The following is a 20,700-nucleotide window of genomic DNA, read 5'->3' as shown; positions in this document are numbered from 1 at the left end:
ATGTTGGGGCCGCGCTGAGCATGGGGCGCAATGGCCGAGGAGCCGGCCCCTTCGCTCCTCCGGCCGCGCCCGCCCCCCCAATGGCTCCTCCGGCCATGCTGCCCCCTCTTGCCTGCAGGAGCCCAGCGCCGGCCCGGCAGGCGCCACTTTTGAAAAATGTGCTGAGGGGAAGCGGCTGCTTCCCCTGCACCCCCCAAGCTATGCTACTGTGCAGATCCCCATATCCTATCTAACCAACACAAAGGAGCTGCAGCTGCTCTTCCACCCCATAGGTTGGAGTAGCAGTCACGGGGGTGGGGGTATGACACCCCTGGCCCTGGCCTGAAGGCAAGATATACGTAACTGAAGCAACACCTTATTCAGGCGATTTTTTGCCCTTTTTTAGGTAGTGGAGAAAAACATTCTCATTTTTGTTATTGATGAAGCCCACTTCATTGATCCTGCATCATGGGAATTTCTGGACGACTTGCTCTCCAGCATCCCTGTGTTTATGGTCATGTCTCTATCTCCTCCCGGCCGCCAAGCATGGCCTACTTGTGTCTCTGCTGCGAACATCATTAACAGCACAAAGACCACCTATGTTCAGCTGCGGGAGCTAAAACCCTCTGTGATCCTGCAAAAAGCCTGCGAGGACCTTGGGGTGGTCAGCGTCTCCCGGGAGCTAGAAATGTAAGTGATAGGCACCTGATCTGTGCTCTTAGCTGCAAACCAACCTTTCTCCGCAAAACAGAGGGGAGCAGGTCCATAAAGGAGGAACCAAATGGCTCATGGTCAAGTGACTGACTCTGTAGGGTCCATGAAAGCAGGGTCAAAACAGCCCAATAGCCTAGCACCTAGTAAAACCTGGTTGGTCCTAACTGTATGCTATTCCATCTAGGGCTTGGCAAAGATTCACTGTAGCCTAGTGGATAGAGCACTGGATTGGGACTGAGGGTTATTCCTGGCTCTATCACTGTCTTACTGGGTGACCTTGGGCAGATCACGTTGTTTCTCTGTCCCTCAGTTTCCCCATCTGTATAATGAAGCTGATTATACTGCCTCTGAAAAAACACTGATGAAAAGCACTATAGAAAGTCCAGATATTATTGTTATTAACATATCGCTCTTGGCTTGTCACTGCCTTCTAATGTTCTGGTTTGCAAATACATCCCAGGGTAGTTGCTTGGGGGATCTCTCAATCAGTTTGCTCCTAGGCAGAGAGCTAAGGTGGTACCATTCATCCCTTCTGTTGTGGTGAAGAGTGGTGAGCGCAGAAGGCTAAGATGTTAACTTGACCTTTGTTTCCTGCCCCACCATTCAGCAGTCAGGTGTGAGTGCACCTTAGTCCAGCAACAGCCCTGTCCAAATTCCTTCCACTACTCACTCAACGCAAAGAGGGAAAATACAGTCTGAGCTGTTTGAGTTCTGACGGGGAAGTGGCTCTGCCTTGGAACTAGTCTGACTGGAGTGTTTATCAGAGTCCTTTAGAGGGAAGGTGGTCAGAATTCTTTGCTGATATTAAAGGGCCTACCCCTTTGGGGAAAGGAAAGAAAGGCTAGGTTTGCTGCTGGGTTTCAGGTCAACATGGTCAGAGATTATTCCAGCTCTTTAGGCAAAGGGGTTGGCACAGGAGGGGGAGGGAAGGTGAGGCAGCAAAGGTTGGGGAAATGCGGTTTTCTGTCTGGGGTTGTCCCAGGAATCAATGCAGGCAGGGCAGCTCCAGACAGGTTCAGTGGTGGCATGTCTGGCTTGCAGAGCTTGAGAGGGTGTCTCGGCCTGTCATGATGGTGCAATGTGGTTCCATCAGCCTCAGAGTTGGTTGGATGGAAGCTGAGGAGGAGCATAGAATCAGGGAGCGGGGACAGGTGAGGGAGAAGAAACCAACCGAAATCTTCAGTCTCCCATCCCTGGGCAGTCTGGGATCCAGTTGGTCCAGTGATGGGGCCCAAAGTCTGGGTGAAGCCTGGATGTCCTCAGAGTAATTCCCAGAGCCCACAAACAAAGGTAAAATCATCAAAGTAAAGCATAAGCTTTCTGGAGTAACCCCCCCAGCCATCAAGTGCCAGTGGCTCCTACACCTCTTCTCAACATGTCCCACAGGGGGCAGGTGGTGACTTACCCACCCATCTATCTTCATTATTCCAGCCAGCTGAACACAGCTGCCAGTACCTCAAATTTGGGCAACTCCTTCCAGTTCTAGACTCTTTATACCTATTTCTATATCCATTTGTGACCTGCTGAGAGTCCTCAGCGTTGTATCAGCAGTTCCCTTTTTGCTTAGGTAAAACCCAGTCTGTACCAGGCTTCCATCTCCAGTTTTATAAACAGACTTAGCGAACGTCTAGCTCCAGGTTGCCCTTTCACCCATTCAAATTGCAAGGCTAAAAATTCATTAAACCTTATTTGATACCTGCTTTCAGCTAAAAGCAATCAACTAAAAAAAACCCTGCACAGTGCATTTTAAAATGTTATCCTTATTGGTTTTTCCATTTTACTACTGTAATGCAGATGGCCATGCCAGTACTGTTTCCATATTTGCTAAGATACTAAAGCTAAGCATGGTACGAAAACACTGGATGTTTTTTCTAAAAGATATGCTCTAGTTTCAACAGGAATTATTTCAGGGAAATTCTATGGGCTGTATTATACTGGCGGTGAGACTAGCTGATCACAGTGGTTTCTTCTGGCCTTAGAATCTGTGAATCAATGAAACATCAGGTAATGAGCGGACTTGGGAGATATTTTGCCAAAGGAAGCTTTACTGACATTTTGAGTCTTTGCAATTCAAGTGGCTGAGAGGCCGCAAATGTCATAGCAACTGGTCAACAGAGATTGGCCGAGCCTGTTTTAAACATTGCAAATCAAAAGCCTGGTATAAAATGGAGAGATTTTCAAAAGAGCAACCGGAAGTTAGATGCCTAACTGCTGTATGTGCCTAAGCGAATCTCCTTACCCTCCTCCTGGTTTTGTATAAGAACTGTAGAAGGGACCCTTAAAATAACTCCAAGGACTCCTATGTGACCCCCACACTGGTGTAACCATAGGATCCTAGATTCCATTGTGTGCATTGACTGAAGCAAGAAGTCCCGTGGGGGAGAGGAGGACAGTAATTAATTAAAGATTGAATCATAGTGTGTATGCACAGTTAAAGTTGTATGGGTGATGTCAATGGGAGCTGCTGGGTGCTCAGCACTTTTGAAATAATCAGGCAATTTATTTAAGTGCCCAAATATGGATTTAAGAGTCTTACTTTAGGCTCCCATTTTTGAAAATCTTGGCATTTATTTATATTATAGGTTTCAGAGTAGCAGCCGTGTTAGTCTGTATCCGCAAAAAGAACAGGAGTACTTGTGGCACCTTAGAGACTAACAAATTTATTAGAGCATAAACTTTCGTGGACTACAGCCCACTTCTTCGGATGCATAACACCTAAGGGTGCCAGTCAGGATGCGGGCTCCAGTGTCACTGCCCTAAAAACACTGAGACTGTAGGTTACAACAGGTAGCCAAAGAGGGTGGTGGTGGTGGTGGTGGTGGGAATGGGAGGGTGAGTGTTGGGCCTGGTCCACACTAACCCCCCACTTCGAACTAAGGTACGCAAATTCAGCTACGTTAATAACGTAGCTGAAGTCGAAGTACCTTAGTTCGAACTTACCGCGGGTCCAGACGTGGCAGGCAGGTTCCCCCGTCGATGCCGCGTATTCCTCTCGCCGAGCTGGAGTACCGGCGTCGACAGGGAGCACTTCCGGGTTCGATCCGGGATCGATTTATCGCGTCTAGACAAGATGTGATAAATCGATCCCAGAAGATCGATTGCTTACCTCCGGGTCCGGAGGTAAGTGTAGACCTACCCTTAGTCAAACAAGTACATTTTAGCACAATGAACAGTGCTTATGGCTTGCCATCTGCCTTGCCAATGTCAACTGACAGTGTCTTGCAGGCATACAGGCAGAGGTGACTTTTAAGGAGGGATTTGAAGAAGGAAAAGGTGGGGACTAGATGGACTTTGCCAGAGAGCTTTTCTGCGACTGATAGGGCTTTATGGGAGAAAGGAGGAAGGTGTTTAAGGAAGAGGCTGGCTGTGACAGGTTGGAACTCTGCAGGAAGGTGGTGACACCTATGTGATGAGTTAGCAGAGAATATTTAGGCTTGACATGGGTCCAGTTTTAGTAACCTAGTTGCTATTAGTAACATTTAAAAACAAACATGGGGCCAGATCCTCAGCTGTTGTAAACGACCGTAGCTACGTTAAGTGCTGATTTACACCTGACTGTCATTTGAATATGAACCTGATCCCCTGCCCTGCTGCTCATTCACCCCACGACACACTCTGTATCTTCAGTACAGCCCTGCAATCTACCACGTAGGAGGCATACAGGACACTTGATGCAGCCTCGTCCATTTCAACTGCAACCTTAGATGTTGTTAAGGCACCTGTCACCATGGTATCTATGTAGCTACCATCCCCAACATCGCCCAAGGAGAATAACAGTCCCTTATTTTAATGGTCAGTGATAGTTTTGTCTCTCTTTAGGTTCTTGATCCAGAGAAGCCATGGAATCCCATTTTACTGTGAGGAGTTGCTGCGGAACCTCCATTTAAAGAACATGCTCATCTTCCATCTTTGGGAGGAGGAGGAGGAAGTAGATGATGAGTGGAAAGGCCTTTTCAGTAAGCTACTTGTCATTAACTCATCATCACTTGGTAACCTGGTCTGTTCATTCCCTCTGAAGCACCTGGCATTGGCCACTGTTGCAAGACAGGTTCTTATGTTCTTAAATGCCACAGCCCACTGTATAGTGTATAGTAACTCACCCTCCCAGGCTGTTCTCATCTTTCTGGGAATGTTTGTCGGCCTGGCACTGGCTGCTGGAATTCAGGGAAGGAAGGAGAGTGCAAGGGGCAAAGAGGAGATGTGCTGAGGGGAATGGAAAGAGTAGCTGAACCGGCTAGGAAAGGAGGCAAGACTGGGGCCAGGGGAGGCAGCAGAGAGGGTAAGTGGTGGACGTTCAGCAGTAGAATGCTGGGTTGCAGGGTTCCATTCCTGTCTCTGGGAGGGGAGTGAGGTTGAGTGATTAAAGCATGGGACTGAGTTAGAACTCTTGGATGCTATTTGTCCCTGAGAAATTTCTATTCCTGCTCCAAATCTTTGGGACACTAAAGCTGCTCAAAAAGAGGGCAGGTGGAAAATACGCATTTTTTTAACATTGACAAAACTGCTGAACCATTTTAAGTCTTAGCTTTTCAAAAAACCAAATCTGAGGCAGAGACCAAGCATGGAAAATTTCAGTCCCAAAGCTTAATGCCTAACAAAGGTATAAGTCACTGAAAAAAGGTTATAATGCAATTTGTTAGCAACCTTAACAGGTTTCCTCTATGTGCTACCCCTCTAATAGTGAACAGTTATAGTTTTCCATAATAGAATATGCTGCCACCCAGTGAAATGAAAAAGCAACATATTTAAAACATTAAAGGAAACACTTTCCTACTCACCACACAGTTAATCTGTGGACTAATTGATACAAGATATTATGGTGACAAATATCTTCCAACCAAAAGATTTTGATATTTATGGGAATGGTATCACTTGCAGTTATACTAGCTAAGATATGAGAAATGTAGCGGATAGATTCTTAGATATGTTGTTCAATATGCAGACAAAATACATTTGCCTGAAAACAAAAACAAACCCAGCACATCTGTCCATGTTTTTGATTATTAACATTTGATGGACATGCCTGGCTTGATAAATGGGTAATCAGAATAATACAATCACCAGAAACAAAACGTCTTGCATAGTGCAAAGGTAACACCCTGTTAAACAGAGAGATTTGATGATTATATTGTATAATGTTTCTTTAAATAAAAGCTGTTGTAAATATCAAAAACAAAATGATAATAATTCCATGGCAATGATTCTGTAAGCCTTTTAAAACTTCCTAAATAAATAAGGGGGAAGAGAAAAAGAGCAGCCCAGCTCCTGCAGGCCATAAACCAGCCATTTACTTCCTGGGATTAGGCTAGTACTTCCCCATATATTAGTGCCAAATTTCCATAAGGGAAGAAGAGTTACGGTTTCCTCCTAAGATAGGCCATTGATCTGATTTAGTCTGGGAAATCTAGGCGACACCAAAGAGTTGGCCCCCAGAAGAGCCAGCCTCGGAATGTTGTGATTAAGTAGAAATGCAATGGAACCTGTTTTGCATTCTGGGTGATAGAGTTTATTCTCACACCCAAATGGTTATAATGGCTGTTCCCATTAGATCTTGACAAGTATTGTTTTGCTTTGGATAGATTTAAAAAGCAAACAAATTAAAATGGGAGTTCTTGTAATTGTTTTTTCTCCTCTTTCTCTCCGTGCAGCCAATGCCATCCCCTCCAAAACGGAATCGCCTTCCAGCTCAGACAACGAATTGTACATTTGCACCATTCGCCAGAATGTCAAGTTGCAAAATATTATGCTGCCCCCTACCTTAAAAGGTGAGGGTCTGATCCTGATGTCTCCCGCCAGTGGGGACACAATGTTTCTGTTCCTTAAGGGCAGCAGTTAAAGAGGGCCTGGGAGCTTGAATGCGGCAGACAGCGCAGGTCTGAACTTTGGAGCAAAGCGGAGTAGCACGAGTCTGAGCTCTGCAGAATAGGCCAGACCTCCCAATTAGGCAAGAAGTATGTGTAGTGGTTCCTCACTCTCAAGTGGGGATGGAGGCCACCCGGCCTCACTACAGGCAGGTAGTAATCAATAGTCTATGGGGAAGTTCTGGCGCGGGAGAGGGAGAGGGGGAAGGTAGAGCACAGGCAGTCTATGGCCCACAACCTCCTGACTGGAGCAGACAGCAATTAACAGTCTATGGCCCACAACCTCCTGGCTGGGGCAGAGCAAAAGCAGGCAAGCGCAGACCATCCGGCCTAAGGTGCAGGGGCGGCTCTAGCTTTTTTGCCGCCCCAAGCACGGCAGACAGGCTGCCTTCGGCGGCTTGCCTGCGGGAGGTCCACCGGTCCCGCGGCTTTGGCATACCCGCCGCCGAATTGTCGCCGAATCCACGGGACCGGCGGCCCTCCCGCAGGCAAGCCACCGAAGGCGGCCTGACTGCCGCCCTCGCAGGGACCGGCAGGGCGCCCCCCGTGGCTTGCCGCCCCAGGCACGTGCGTGGTGCGCTGCTGTCTGGAGCCGCCACTGCTAAGGTGGGTAGACTGCCTCCCCAGGGGTTAGGATGACCAGATGTCCCAATTTTATAGGGACAGTCCTGATTTTTGAGGCTTTTTCTTATATAGGCTCCTATTACTCCCCACCCCCTGTCCCGGTTTTTTACACTTGCTGTCTGGTCACCCTACCAGGGGTTGGGTTGGCAGCAGTAGATAGGGAGATCCAGGCCCACCCTACTCCACTGGGTCCCAGCCCAGGGCCCTAACGGTGGCAGTAAGGGCCGGCTTTAGGACCTGCGGGGCCCGATTCCGCAGTCCGGGTCTTCGGTGGCGGAGGAGTCCGCTCCACATCTTCTGCGGCACTGAAGGACCCCCCGCCGCCGAAATGCCGCCGGAGCGGACCACCACCGTGTGAGCCTAAAGCGCGGGGCCCTCTTAGGCGCGGGTGCGGGGCCCTCTTACCCGCGGGGCCCGATTCCGGGGAATTGGCCTAAAGCTGGCCCTGGTGTCGGGGAATCCTTGGGGATTCTCGTCTGTCTCCTCCGACCACAGGGCGCAGCTCCACTCAGGGCCTAGTCTGCAGGGTCGTCCTTAGGATTTAAGGGGCCCTATGCAGTATTATTAAACTGGTGCCCCTATGCCCGACGGCAGCCCGGGGGTGAGGGGGAGGTTAGGGACGAGGCAGCAAAAGATACCTGCCCCACCGGCCTGCCTCACAGTGGTGGAGAGTCACAGTTCCCCGCAGAGACCCCCTTACCCTCTCCCTCACACAGAATGCGTGGTGCTGGCACATTTGGCTCTGTGAATACAGCCCCTGCCTAAGGAGACTGCAGTGCGCACTGGGTGTGCAGGAGCCAACCCGCTCTTACCTCCTGTCATGGGCAGTGGGTGAAGCTGCCCCTTGGGGAGGCTAGCTCCCCAGCCCACCTCTTCTGCCTGTGGCCTCACCCATACTCCACTCCTGCTCTGCTCCAGGCCCCGCCCCACTCCACCCAGGCCCTACCCTCTCCCCATTGTCTCCCTCCTCTCTTCCCTCCCCCATCGTGCTCACCCCCTTCCAGTCAAATCCCTGAACCCAAATGAAGCAAATGATATTTGAAAAAAACACTCTTCTGCAATTTCTTTCTAAAGAAAATGGGGCATGTTTTCCACTGCATGCCAGATGGTGAAGACTGGACATGCAGAAGGTACCTAATTAAAAGCACTAAACTTGGAAATAAAAAAATGTCAGTCACAGGTTTTTTGATATGCCCTGAAGTTAGGTTGGACATTAGGAAAAAGTTCCTAACTGTCAAGGTGGTTAAACACTGGAATAAATTGCCTAGGGAGGTTGTGGAATCTCCATCTCTGGAGATATTTAAGAGTAGGTTAGATAAATGTCTATCAGGGATGGTCTAGACAGTATTTGGTCCTGCCATGAGGGCAGGGGACTGGACTCGATGACCTCTCGAGGTCCCTTCAGGTCCTAGAATCTATGAATCTTCACCAACTCACTAATGAAATATTTTTAAAGCAAATTTTAAACTAAGGTCCTGTAGACTAACATTTTCTGAGTAAATATTACAGTAATGCACAACTGGTTTTGTCAGCAAATTCAGAAACTGACAATATATATGTAGGGGTTGCCAAATGCCTGTTAAATGAGTTCATTACCACTTGAATGGCTCTTTAACAGTTTCAGTGTTGTGCTAATAGGTCTGGTAGGGTGGAAGACATTTTCACTTTTAAGTTACTAGATCCCTTCCGGAGTAAGAGTCACCAGGCTTCAGCAGCCAGCTATGGGAGCCTGCAGGAAGGGTCAGAACAGGGATAGGAAGAGGCAGGAGGGGGACACTAAGACCCAGTGGTGCCCTAAATTTTCAGGTGCCCTAAGTAGCCTCCTATGCCTAAGGACGGCCCTGCTAGTCTGGGATCATGTTGAGATTCCAGCTCCCTAGAAGAGAAATAGAATCATAGAATATCAGGGTTGGAAGGGACCTCAGTAGGTCATCCAACCCCCTGCTCAAAGCAGGACCAATTTCCAACTAAATCATCCCAGCCTGACCTTAAAAACCTCTAAGGAAGGAGATTCCACCACTTCCCTAGGTAACCCATTCCAGCGCTTCACCACCCTCCTAGTGAAAAAGTTTTTCCTAATATCCAACCTAAACCTCCCCCACTGCAACTTGAGACCATTACTCCTTGTTCTCTCATCTGACACCACTGAGAACAGTCTAGATCCATCCTCTTTGGAACCCCCTTTCAGGTTGGTAGTTGAAAGCAGCTATCAAATCCCCCCTCATTCTTCTCTTCTGAAGACTAAACAATCCCAGTTCCCTCAGCCTTTCCTCATAAGTCATGTGCTCCAGCCCCCTAATAATTTTTGTTGCCTTCCGCTGGACTTTTTCCAATTTTTTCACATCCTTCTTGTAGTGTGGGGCCCAAAACTGGACACAGTACTCCAGATGAGGCCTCACCAATGTCGAATAGAGAGGAATGATCACGTCCCTCGATCTGCTGGCAATGCCCCTACTTATACAGCCCAAAATGCCGTTAGCCTTCTTGGCCACAAGGGCACACTGTTGACTCATATCCAGCTTCTCGTCCACTGTAACCCCTAGGTCCTTTTCTGCAGAACTGCTTCCTAGCCATTCAGTCCATAGTCTGAAACAGTGAATGGGATTCTTCCATCCTAAGTGCAGGACTCTGCACTTGTTCTTGTTGAACCTCATCAGGTTTGTTTTGGCCCAATCCTCTAATTTGTCTAGGTCCCTCTTATATCCTATCCCTACCCTCCAGCGTATCTACCACTCCTCCCAGTTTAGTGTCATCTGCAAACTTGCTGAGAGTGCAGTCTACGCCATCCTCCAGATCATTAATGAAGATATTGAACAAAACCGGCCCCAGGACCAACCTTGGGTCACTCTGCTTGAAACCAGCTGCCAACTAGACATGGAGCCATTGATCACTACCCATTGAACCCGATGATCTAGCCAGCTTTCTATCCACCTTATAGTCCATTCATCTAGCCCATACTTCTTTAACTTGCCGGCAAGAATACTGTGGGAGACCGTATCAAAAGCTTTGCTAAAGTCAAGGAATATACATCCACTGCTTTCCCCTCATCCACAGAGCCAGTTATCTCCTCATAGAAGGCAATTAGGTTACTGAGGCATGACTTGCCCTTGGTGAATCCATGCTGATTGTTGCTGATCACTTTCCTCTCCTCTAAGAGCTTCAGAATTGATTCCTTGAGGACCTGCTCCATGATTTTTCCAGGGACTGAGGTGAGGCTGACTGGCCTGCAGTTTCCCGGATCCTCCTTTTTCCCTTTTTTAAAGATGGGCACTACATTAGCCTTTTTCCAGTCATCTGGGACCTCCTCCGATCACCATGGATTTTTAAAGATAATGGCCAATGGCTCTGCAATCACATCCGCCAACTCCTTTAGCACCGTTGGATGCCGTGCATCCGGCCCTGTGGACTTGTGCTCGTCCAGTTTTTCTAAATAGTCCTGAACCAAACCACTTCTTTCTCCACTGAGACTGGTCACCTCCTCCCCATACTGTGCTGCCCAGTGCAGCAGTCTGGGAGCTGACCTTGTTTGTGAAGACAGAGGCAAAAAAAGCATTGAGTACATTAGCTTTTTCCACATCCTCTGTCACTAGGTTGCCTCCCTCATTCAGTAAGGGGCCCACACTTTCCTTGACTTTCTTCTTGTTGCTAACATACCTGAAGACACCCTTCTTGTTACTCTTAACATCTCTTGCTAGCTGCAACTGCAAGTGTGATTTGGCCTTCCTGATTTCACTCCTGCATGCCAATATTTTTATACTTCTCCCTGGTCGTTTGTCCAATCTTCCACTACTTATATGCTTCTTTTTTGTGTTTAAGATCAGCAAGGATTTCACTGTTAAGCCAAGCTGGTCTCCTGCCGTATTTACTATTCTTTCTACACATCGGGATCTTTTTTCCTGCAACCTCAATAAGGATTCTTTAAAATACATCTGCTGCTCCCTCCAGTGTTCCAGCCCCAACTGAGCTCTGGGATTCTCCTTTTATACTTTCTGTCCCGCCCCAGGACTTCTGGTGAGGGGGGAGTGGCAGATTTAGCCCTGCCCACTAGGGGGAGTGTAGTGGTCCCTTGCTCTCCAGCTTTGAGGGAGGCCACTCAGTCTCACTACAGTCTGCTTAACAGGCATTCTTCTGGCATTTGTACTGTAAAAGGTTCTCCCCTCTTTTTGCCCCAATCTAATCCCTGAATACGCTGGTCTGCTCTTGGAGTCATGCCAGGCCTCGAGTTCAGTAGTTGGCACTCTAGCTCGGTGCAGCAGAGTTCTGATGCTGTTGTGGGAAGCCGCTTTAAGTCTCATTTAAATGACAAACTATTAAGAATTAATATAAACACAGCCCTCCTAATAAATTCTACAGTCAAATCAAGGTACTGAGCAGTTATGGTGGCTCCTGGATCAACTCATGGTCAGTACAAAAATCCAGTGTGTGAATTCCCTGTAACTGCCCATTATCAGTAGTTGCTGGTGAAGGCAGCTTTCAGAAGAGATAATTGACGTGTTAGCTTCCTCAGGTCAGTTCATTTGTAGGGTAAAAAGGACAGGATCCAGACAGGACATCCATCCTCCTCTCACTCCCAATGCTAAAGCTAACCACTGTAATCTTACTGTCTTGGTCTCTCGGGAGCACCCAGCATGGAGAAGTGATGATTTACTGAATGACTTGTTTTCGGTAGGCATCGCACTGGCTGAGTTAGACAACATGAACTCTTCGGAGCAGATGGTAGTGAAATGTGCGGCTATCATCGGGCTGACTTTCACGACTGAGTTGCTGCTCCACATCCTTCCCGAATGGACCAAGAGGAAGATGAATCAGACGCTTGCAGCCTTGGTGGATTCCCACATCTTCAAGTGTTTTCATAAAAGAAAGGACTCCCAGAAAGCACAGTCACAGGAAATGCCCTCCACAGAGTTACTTGTTTGCCCCGGGATGGTGAGACCAATTGGACAAGTGTCAGGTACGTGGAGCTGGCCAGAGACTGGGGGCATCAGAGTGTGCTGAAATCCCACTGCTCCTTGTCTGTGTTCTTGGTGATCTTTCCAGAGTGCTCTGTGAATCCTTCTTGTTAACATGCATAAAGTGCAGGGGCTGTCTCTAGTAGGAAGGAACTGTACAGGTCATTAGATTTTTTTTGCCTGTAGTTTTTAGTACTTTCTTACATCTTAAATGTATCTATTGACAGTCACAGCCTACACAATGGACTCTCGCATCACACTTTGAAATAAACTCCTGAGAAGCATCTGTTTCAGGGTAATCATCAATGCCTTTTTTCTTTAAAAAAATAAAGGAAAATTCTGTACAATAATGTTGCAGCATTAGGAATGCTATTGTAAATGCATTCAAGTCACTCCTGCGGTATCTAGAGAGAGACAGAGGATAGGGAACTGGCCTGACACATACAGGAAACCTAAGCTCTACTTCTGGCTCTGCCACTGACCTGCAAGTCACTTCAGCTCTCTGTGTTTCAGTTTCCCGTCCCCCACTTTTCTGACTCAGATGTAGATTATAAACTCATTGGGGCAGGGATTTTCTTTTATTACGCATTTATGCAGTCCCAGGATAATGTAACCCTCATTTCAGTTGAGATCTCTGTTGAATTACTTTAAGACAAACAATAATAACCATGATGTGGCAGCATATACATTAAAGCACTAAAATATAGTCATTCAAAAACCCCTAACGTACTGTGAGGACGAACAGAGGTCAAAACGGGCTGGTATGAGCTAATATGTCTTACCTGAATTTTTTATTTTGTTCTATTCTCCTTCTACCTCACCTAGATTCCACCAAACTCTCCCTACAGTGTCTAAGAGCTTGTCTACACACAGATTGGCACAGAAATCACCACACATCTTTTGTTATTTCACATCTTTTGTTATTTCGGTGCAAGTCTGGCACCAACAATAGCAACAGGCGTGAATTAAAGTGGATGAGGTTATTTTGTCGTCTGCTGGTGTATAGCCAAGTGGTGATAATTCATACAGTGTGGAACTCTGGCCCAAATCTGGTGGTTGAGGAGCCTGCTATATCCATGGCTAAGGACTGAATTTTTTAGCTCAGGCAGTAATGTCTCATGCTTTCAGATCTGGTGGTCCTAGGTTTGATCCCGACCACCAATGACCCACCCCCCAGGGCCGTGTTACACCTTTAGTGTGGACAGTTGCATCAGTGGCTGCAGCAGAAACAGAGCCTTGTGTGCTCAAATGCTGGCCTTGCTGAGAGGAGATGGATAAATCCACGTTATCTTTCAGATATCCGCTCTTCTGCTTATAACCGAATCAAGCAAGAGCAGCTGGTGATACAATGCGGCGTCATGGCGTTTTGCATGCCAATGCGGCAGGAAGCGGCCTACGAGTGCTGGCTGAAGAGCCAGAAGAAAGCCTTACATCTGAAGTGTGCGAGCTATCTAGAAGGGCAGGCTCACAAATGCAGATGCTGCGGAGAAGGGGACTTCATTTCATTTCACCGCCACGCCGTGGAAATGATGCTGGAGAGCATCGAGTCTCAGGAAAACATTTCTGAGCAGCACCAGGAATACCCATTCAGCGAAGCAGCCTCACTGATCATTTGCACAACCCTGAAAAGGCTTGAGGGTCCTTCATTTGAAGGTAAATGGAAGCCCTTGTTTCCACAGCACTCCCAGGACTGGGCTCCCCAAGGGACCATGCTGTCGGGAGGGGGCAGAATCTTACACACAGGCCTTTGCTCGCTGCTGCAGAGACTGGGGCTATGCAGGCAATGCACTGACTGCACAGTCCTCAACGCAGCTCTGCATCCCAATACTGCACGGGAGTGTATTGCGCTTCCGCGTTCTCTGAGACATGGGGCCTAGTGGGTGTGACCAAGTGTACCTCTGGGCATCTTCTGCTCTCAGCTGGTTGGATGCACCAGACACCTTTGCCAAGTCCCTTGCTCTCTTCTCCTTCACTTCCAGTAGCCCTGTCTGCTTTGTATCCTCTCCCACCCTAGGGGAAATCTATCTGGAGAGGCATCCTGGCCCCCTTTCCAGGCTCTCCCAATCCCCTTAGTTTTTCCTATATCCCACTCTCTACCCCTCAACCCCCACATATGCTGTAACCTTTCCATGCCCCCTCACATTTCTGCTCATCCTTTAGGTCTGGTGTCAGGAGCTGAAGGGTAGGGGAATGTCAAGGACTGTGGTGGGGGCAGCGTGGGGCTGTGAAGGAGTCGTGAGAAGCAGGCAGAGGTGTGGAGTGGAAGGACTGTGTGCAGGGAAGGAGGCTATGTTAGCTGGGCTGGTAATATGTGAAGGCGGAACCTGGGCTGGCCCAAATTCTGCCTTCAGCTACAGCTAGACACAGGGTCTAGGGTATTCCACAATTCCAGGCTGTGGGGTTTGCTGGGGAACTGAGTCCTTGCCCCAGAACTGTTCTTCATAATCTGAATTTTCCTGTTGGAACAGATATGTTTATAGGCTTTCTGATGATGGAGAAAATGGAAACAGATGCAGTGTCACCTACCTGAGTCTGCAGAGAGCCTGAAACAATGGCTTTGAGGAAAAATGGCTGAGAGAGGTGTGATCTGTCCCATTCATCTCAATCAGGACCCTGTGGACTGTTTCAGCAGCCATAGAATTTTCCAAGGAATTCACCCTGTTGGTGGAATTTGGGAGTTCTGCTGCAGAATTTGGTCCACTGCAAGCTCTTTGAGGCAGGGACCTTTTGTTCTGTGCTTGTACAGCCCCTAGCACAGGGGGGTCCTGATCTGTGGCTGGGTCTCCTGGACACTATGGTAATGCAAATAATAGTTGTTCCACAGAGCACAACGGGCACTGGCTGTGTAACCCCCACAGGTAGGGCCCTACCAAATTCACGGTCCCATTTTGGTCAATTTCATGATCATGGGATTTTAAAAATCATAAATTTCATGATTTCAGATATTTAAATCTGAAATTTCATGGTGTGGTAACTGCAAGTGTCCTGACCCAAAAGGGGGAGTGGAGGGGTCACAAGGTTATTGTAGGGGGGTTTTGGTATTGCCAACCTTACTTCTGCGCTGCTTCTGATGGGGTGATGCCTTCAGAGCTGGGTACCTGGCCAGCTGCTGCTGCTCTTCGACCACTCAGCTCTGAAGGCAGGGCAGAAGTAAGGGTGGCAATACTGTGACCCCCCCCCACAATCCTCTTTTGGGTTGGGACCTCTAGTTTGAGAAACGTTGGTCTCCCCTGTAAAATTGGTGTACTTTTACCCTATACTATACAGAAGACCAGATTTCATGGGGAAGAAGGGATTTCACGGCCCGTGATGCGTTTTTCACGGCCAGTAAGAACTTAACCTTTAGAGTTTTGTCTTTTAAATGTTTAGATTTTAAGTGCTTTTGGAGAGGGAACATCTTTGTAGTCTGTGTCAGTATAGCACCTAGCACAATGGCTCACTAGCTTCCGCTGGCCACTGCCATGCGGATAGTGATGAGAAGTTGTTCTACAGCTCTTTATTAATATGTGTTTCTCTCTCCGATTTGGCAGGGATGGAGAGAAAAGCTGTGACAGCCGAGGCTTCCCTAAGCAGCACGTGCTCCCCTGAAAGTGTCCAGATGACAAGTGAAGGTAAATGTCCCATCAGATACAGAACTCACAGTAACCTGGAGGGAACGAGGCAAGACCACCACACTCAAACCCAGGGAGCTGCGGAGAGAAAGAGGGGTGAAAAAGGAAGTGGCTGAGAGGGGGAGAGATTGAGTGAAATAGTATGGGTGAAGGTATGAGACAGAGCACAAAAAAGAAAATGAAAGAGGCAGGTAAAGTATTGGTATGGAGAGTGGAGAAGGATTCAAGGGCAGTGTAGTACTAGTAGCACATACTCACCTAGTGGGCACCCCTCATGCTGCCTTGCACGGGGTCCTTGTCTCTGGCCTCACCTACTGGGCTCACTCCCTGCCCTTCAATGGCCTTTCTCAGGCTTCCTCTTCGCCCCTTCTGGGTACGCTGTGGCATGGCCATCTGACCAAGGCACATGGAAATTTAAACCCCTTTCAGGGATAACATGAAGAAGTCCAAATGAAAGGCCAATCAGATCTTCAAACTAATACCTCTTCTGCAGCCTCAGGGTCCACTGTAGTTCCCTTGCTGGCCCTGCCTCAGGACTTCTCCTGCAGAGGCCTAACCCACTCCTGTAGAGTTCTTCCTCTGGTGCTTCCTGTCTGTTAACCCTGCTGCTAGGGCTTTGCTCCATCAGAAACCGGTGTCCACTGTAGTCTGTCCCCACCTGAGCACCCTCAGTCTACTTAAAATGTCTTGCTCTGCTTCCTCTGGCCAGGCGGCAATTAGTTAATCACTCCCAAGTGTGGAGTATGACTAATTGGGGTTCTTTCCCTTGCCTTGCAGGTGATGGGGAGAAAGCCCCCTCACAGGCTTTTTTGCTGCCCCAAGCAAAAAAACAAAACAAAAACAAACAAACAAAAGAAAACAAACGGGGCAGCAAAAACCGGCAAAGCAAAAAAAAAAAAAAAAAAAAAACCTGCGGCGTGGCCGGAGCCAGGGTGCAGGGGGACTCCCAGCACTGCAGATGTGCCCCAGGGGGGAGGGGGCGGCCGGAGCGGAACAACAACAACAACAAAAAGCGGCCGTGCCGCTCTAGGATTGGGCGGATTGCCGCCTCGTACAATCTGCCGCCCCAAGCACGAGCTTACTCGGCTGGTGCCTGGAGCCGGCCCTGCAGGGAGCAATTGACTGTGGCCCAGCCCCTCAAAGGTATTTAGGCATCTAACTCCCATTGATTTCAATGGAAGCTCGGTGCCTAAATACCGTTGAGGCCTAGTCCCCTGAGTCAGTACTGAACCAGTGCCCTACCATGGTGCTAGGGATTGCTGCCCGGCTGGAGACTTCCCATTGTTCAGATGAAATGTAACCTTGAGCTCTGTAAGATCCTACGGTAAGTGAGGCAAGAAGAAGGATCCAAGCCCAGGTGTTCTGATCAAGTTCCAGTTTGGGTCATTTCTTTCAGCCTGCTTCAGTTCAGGCTGAATGTTGAAACATTGGCTCTCTCGAAAGAATGCTGCTGGTCACAGTACGAGTAGGAAAATATGTGCAATATGTACCAAACCTATTGCAAATAATTTAAGAGAAGAGTAAGCTTACTTCAGTGGAGTTGGACTAAAGTGAATTTGACCTAGTATGTTAATTTATGAGAACGTACAGCTTTGCACAGATTCTGCGAAAGAACTGGACATTTAGTTCTTAATGAAAAGAGGAGTTAGGTGGATTAAAGCTACCGTCTGTGGTGGTGTTTTGTGATAATAATTAAACCTCTCTCTATATATTCTCCCCTACACCACTGAGCTGTTCATCGCACCAGATCTAAGAATGTAACAAATGGAGTAGGGGCATTACGCTTATTGTGGTAATAAAATAGGGCCAAACAGGGCACTGAAAATACAGTAAAACTTCCTACAGTATTTATACAGTGTCTTTCAATGGCGTCATGTTTTACAGTTTATTTAAACATGGATTACTCACCCACCAAGAAATGCAGCCATCTCTGGGGTGGAGTACTGCAACTACTCTGTGTCAGCAACATTACCCAACAGGGTGTTTTAAGGAGTAGGAGGGAAGGAATAACCATTTCAAATGACACTCCAAAAAGTGTTTATGAAGCCGAATGTACATTTCCACAAAGAAATTAGGTCAGGACATCACGGTTGCCACCTCTAACTTTTGAGAAAAGTGCTATGAAATCTTTCATGACCATGAATGGTCAGTACCTGAGTTTAATATGTCATACAAAAGACAGTCATGCTATGTTGGTTGTGGTCCTTTTACAGAAAGAAAGGAAGGGAGCGTTCAAGTCGTCATGTACAAAAGAGTACAACAGAAAATGCCTAATGTCCAATGGCAAGTCTATTGGGATGGTAGCCACTTTCATGGAGGCAGCACTCTCTTTCTCAGCTGCAGACTGCAGGTGGGGTCACGATGAAAGTTCATCACACTCTCTTTCCAATAAGCAAAGGCAGGTGATGACTCTAAGGTTGCTTTTCAGAGGAACTTTATTCTTTGATTCTTTTTCATGTTGAGCGGGTGCACCCTTGACTAGGATCTCTGTGTCCAGGCAACCATCTCCTGAAATTTTCATGATCCCCAATGCCAGTAAAGATTATTCTCTATGTAGGCAGCATTTATGAGAACCATTTGTCTTTAACAAAGGATGTGTGCAGCAAGCACTCTTAGATATGCCTTCTCCCTTGTTCTCTGAATTTCAGACATCACTACCTCTACTTTCTCCAAGAAGTTAGAGTTATTACTTCCACAAGACATTGAGAAAGGTAAATTCAAGCTTATCTTCCTGGAATGTAACAGACGAGCCATGGGTTCTTTTTTAGACTCAGTCAGTGCAGCAGTGAGAAATTAAAGACCAAATTCATGCTTGACTATAACAGCTTCTAACCCAAACAGAAATGTGCTTGTCTAGCTCAAATCACAGCTTTATTAGATATAGGACTTCCACTGATTTCAATGGGGGTTGCATCTTTGTAACGGAGAGCAAAATTTGCCTCCTCAGTATCATATATTAGCCTGAAAAATTCAGGAGTGAAAAACACTGTTTAAAAGAAAGCAACAAACAAAAATAGGTGACTAGAGGGAACTGAATTTCTCCCCCTTCCCTCTGACTAACTAAGGCTATGTCTACACTAGGGACCTTACAGCGGCACATCTGTACCGCTGCAGCTGCACTGCTGTAAGGTCTCCCATGTAGCCGCTCTATGCTGGGGGGAGAGAGCTCTGCCATCTGCATAATTAAACCACCCCCAACAAGCAATGGTAGCTATGTCGGCAGGAGATGCTGTCCCACCAACATAGCCCTGTCCACACCGACGCTTTTGATGGTGAAACTTATGTCAGTCGGGGCGTGGTTTTTCACACACACCTCGACCAACAAAAGTTTTGCCAACAAAAGTGCTAGTGTAGCCAAAACCTAAAATGCTGCACTGAAAAGAACCTTTAACAGTTTGATGAAGTGCATTATGGACTAACAGGTTTGGGCAAAAAACCCACCCAGTGGTTCTCAACCTGCGGCCCGTGGGCTGCTTGTGGCCCAGTCCGCACAGAGCTGCGGCCCATGTGACATCCTCAGGGCCGCAGAGGTAGTATTGGATGTAGCCCACATAACACATTGTGGGCTACATATGCAGTTCACAATGGTAAATAGGTTGAAAACCACTGGGTTAGATCATATACTGGTGTAAGTGGGTATAGCTGTGCTGACATCAATGGAGCTATGCTGATTTACACCAGCTAAAGATCTGGACCATAAAGAACATTTTTGAGAGTAGTGGGTGTTTCTTCTCTTTAAGCTATTGGCATTTGGAGGATTTCTGGGTGGGTGGGATTCTTCCCATAGGGTTTACAAAACGTCCGGATTTCCCCGGACATCTCCGGCTTTTTGGTCCCCAAATCCCCGTCCGGGGGGAATTGCCAAAAAGCCGGACATGTCCGGGGAAATAGGGAGGCTAGGAACTCCGAATTTATGTGTGTGGGTTGCCCGCTGTGACATCATCTCGGTGCTACACTCGGCTCCTGCCCAGGGCATGCTGGGAGCTGTAGTCCCGCCGGGCCTCACGCTCCAGGGAGAGCTGGCAGAGGGGAGCGGCCTAGAATAACAATTCCCAGCGGCCCCTGCGACGCGACCAACCTGCCCCTGTGAGGCAGCAAGCCATCGGGGGAGGGGGGCGCGGGCCCCTGTCCTTTGGGTGGGGGGTGTCTCTGGGCGCCGCTCGGCAGCCATCGCAGGGCTGGGGGGCGCCCCCGGGGGGGTTGTGGATGCCAGCGCGTTGCGGGGAGCCGGCACTGTCCGGATTTGCGTCCCCCCCGGGGCTGGAGCTGCGCCCCCGGCCCCGGGCACCTGTCACGTAGGGTTACCATACGTCCGGTCTTTCCCGGACATGTCCGGCTTTTCGGCAATCAAACCCCCGTCCGCGGGGAATTGCCAAAAAACCGAACATGTCCAGAAAAAATACCGGCCGGGCACTTCCTCTCCTGCGGCTGCTCTGCTCCTCCCCTGACTCAGACTTCGGCTCTGTTTAAGAGCCAAGCTGCCCGAGCCAGCTCTACCGGCTTCGGGCAGCCCCCGTGCCTCCGGACCCCGAGCCGCCGGCCGGGCACTTCCCTTCCCGGGCTCCAGCTGCTCTGCTCCGGCGGCGCAGGGTCTGGAGGCAAGGGGGCCGCCCGAAGCCGGTAGCACTGGCTCGGGCAGCTTGGCTCTTAAACAGAGCCGAAGAGTCAGGGGAGGAGCAGAGCAGCTGGAGCCCGGGAGGGAAAGTGCCCGGCCGGGGGCGCAGGGTCCGGAGGCATAGGGGCTGCCCAAAGCCCGAGCGCTACCGACTTCACGAGTTTGCCGGGCAGCCTCCAGACCCTGCGCCCCCGGCTGGGCGCTTCCCCTCCTGGGCTCCAGCTGTGCTGGGGAAGTGCCGGCTGGGGGTGCAGGGTCTGGAGGCTGCCCAGCAAACCGTGAAGCCAGTAGCGCTTGGGCAGCCCTTTTCGCGTGGCTGGGAGGGAGGAGGGGGAGTTAGGGCGGGG

General features: G+C 48.7%; 1 pseudogene; it reads left to right on the top strand.

Annotated features, from left to right (window-relative positions):
* LOC128836110 (adenylate cyclase type 10-like) overlaps window positions 1-20,700 on the top strand; it is a 78,234-nt pseudogene that overhangs the window by 30,770 nt on the left and 26,764 nt on the right.

The sequence above is a fragment of the Malaclemys terrapin genome, chromosome 4 (assembly GCF_027887155.1).
Source record: "Malaclemys terrapin pileata isolate rMalTer1 chromosome 4, rMalTer1.hap1, whole genome shotgun sequence".
In the NCBI taxonomy this organism is placed as follows: Eukaryota; Metazoa; Chordata; order Testudines; family Emydidae; genus Malaclemys; species Malaclemys terrapin.
Note: the sequence above shows the minus strand (reverse complement) of the source record. Positions and strands in the feature narration are given on the sequence as shown.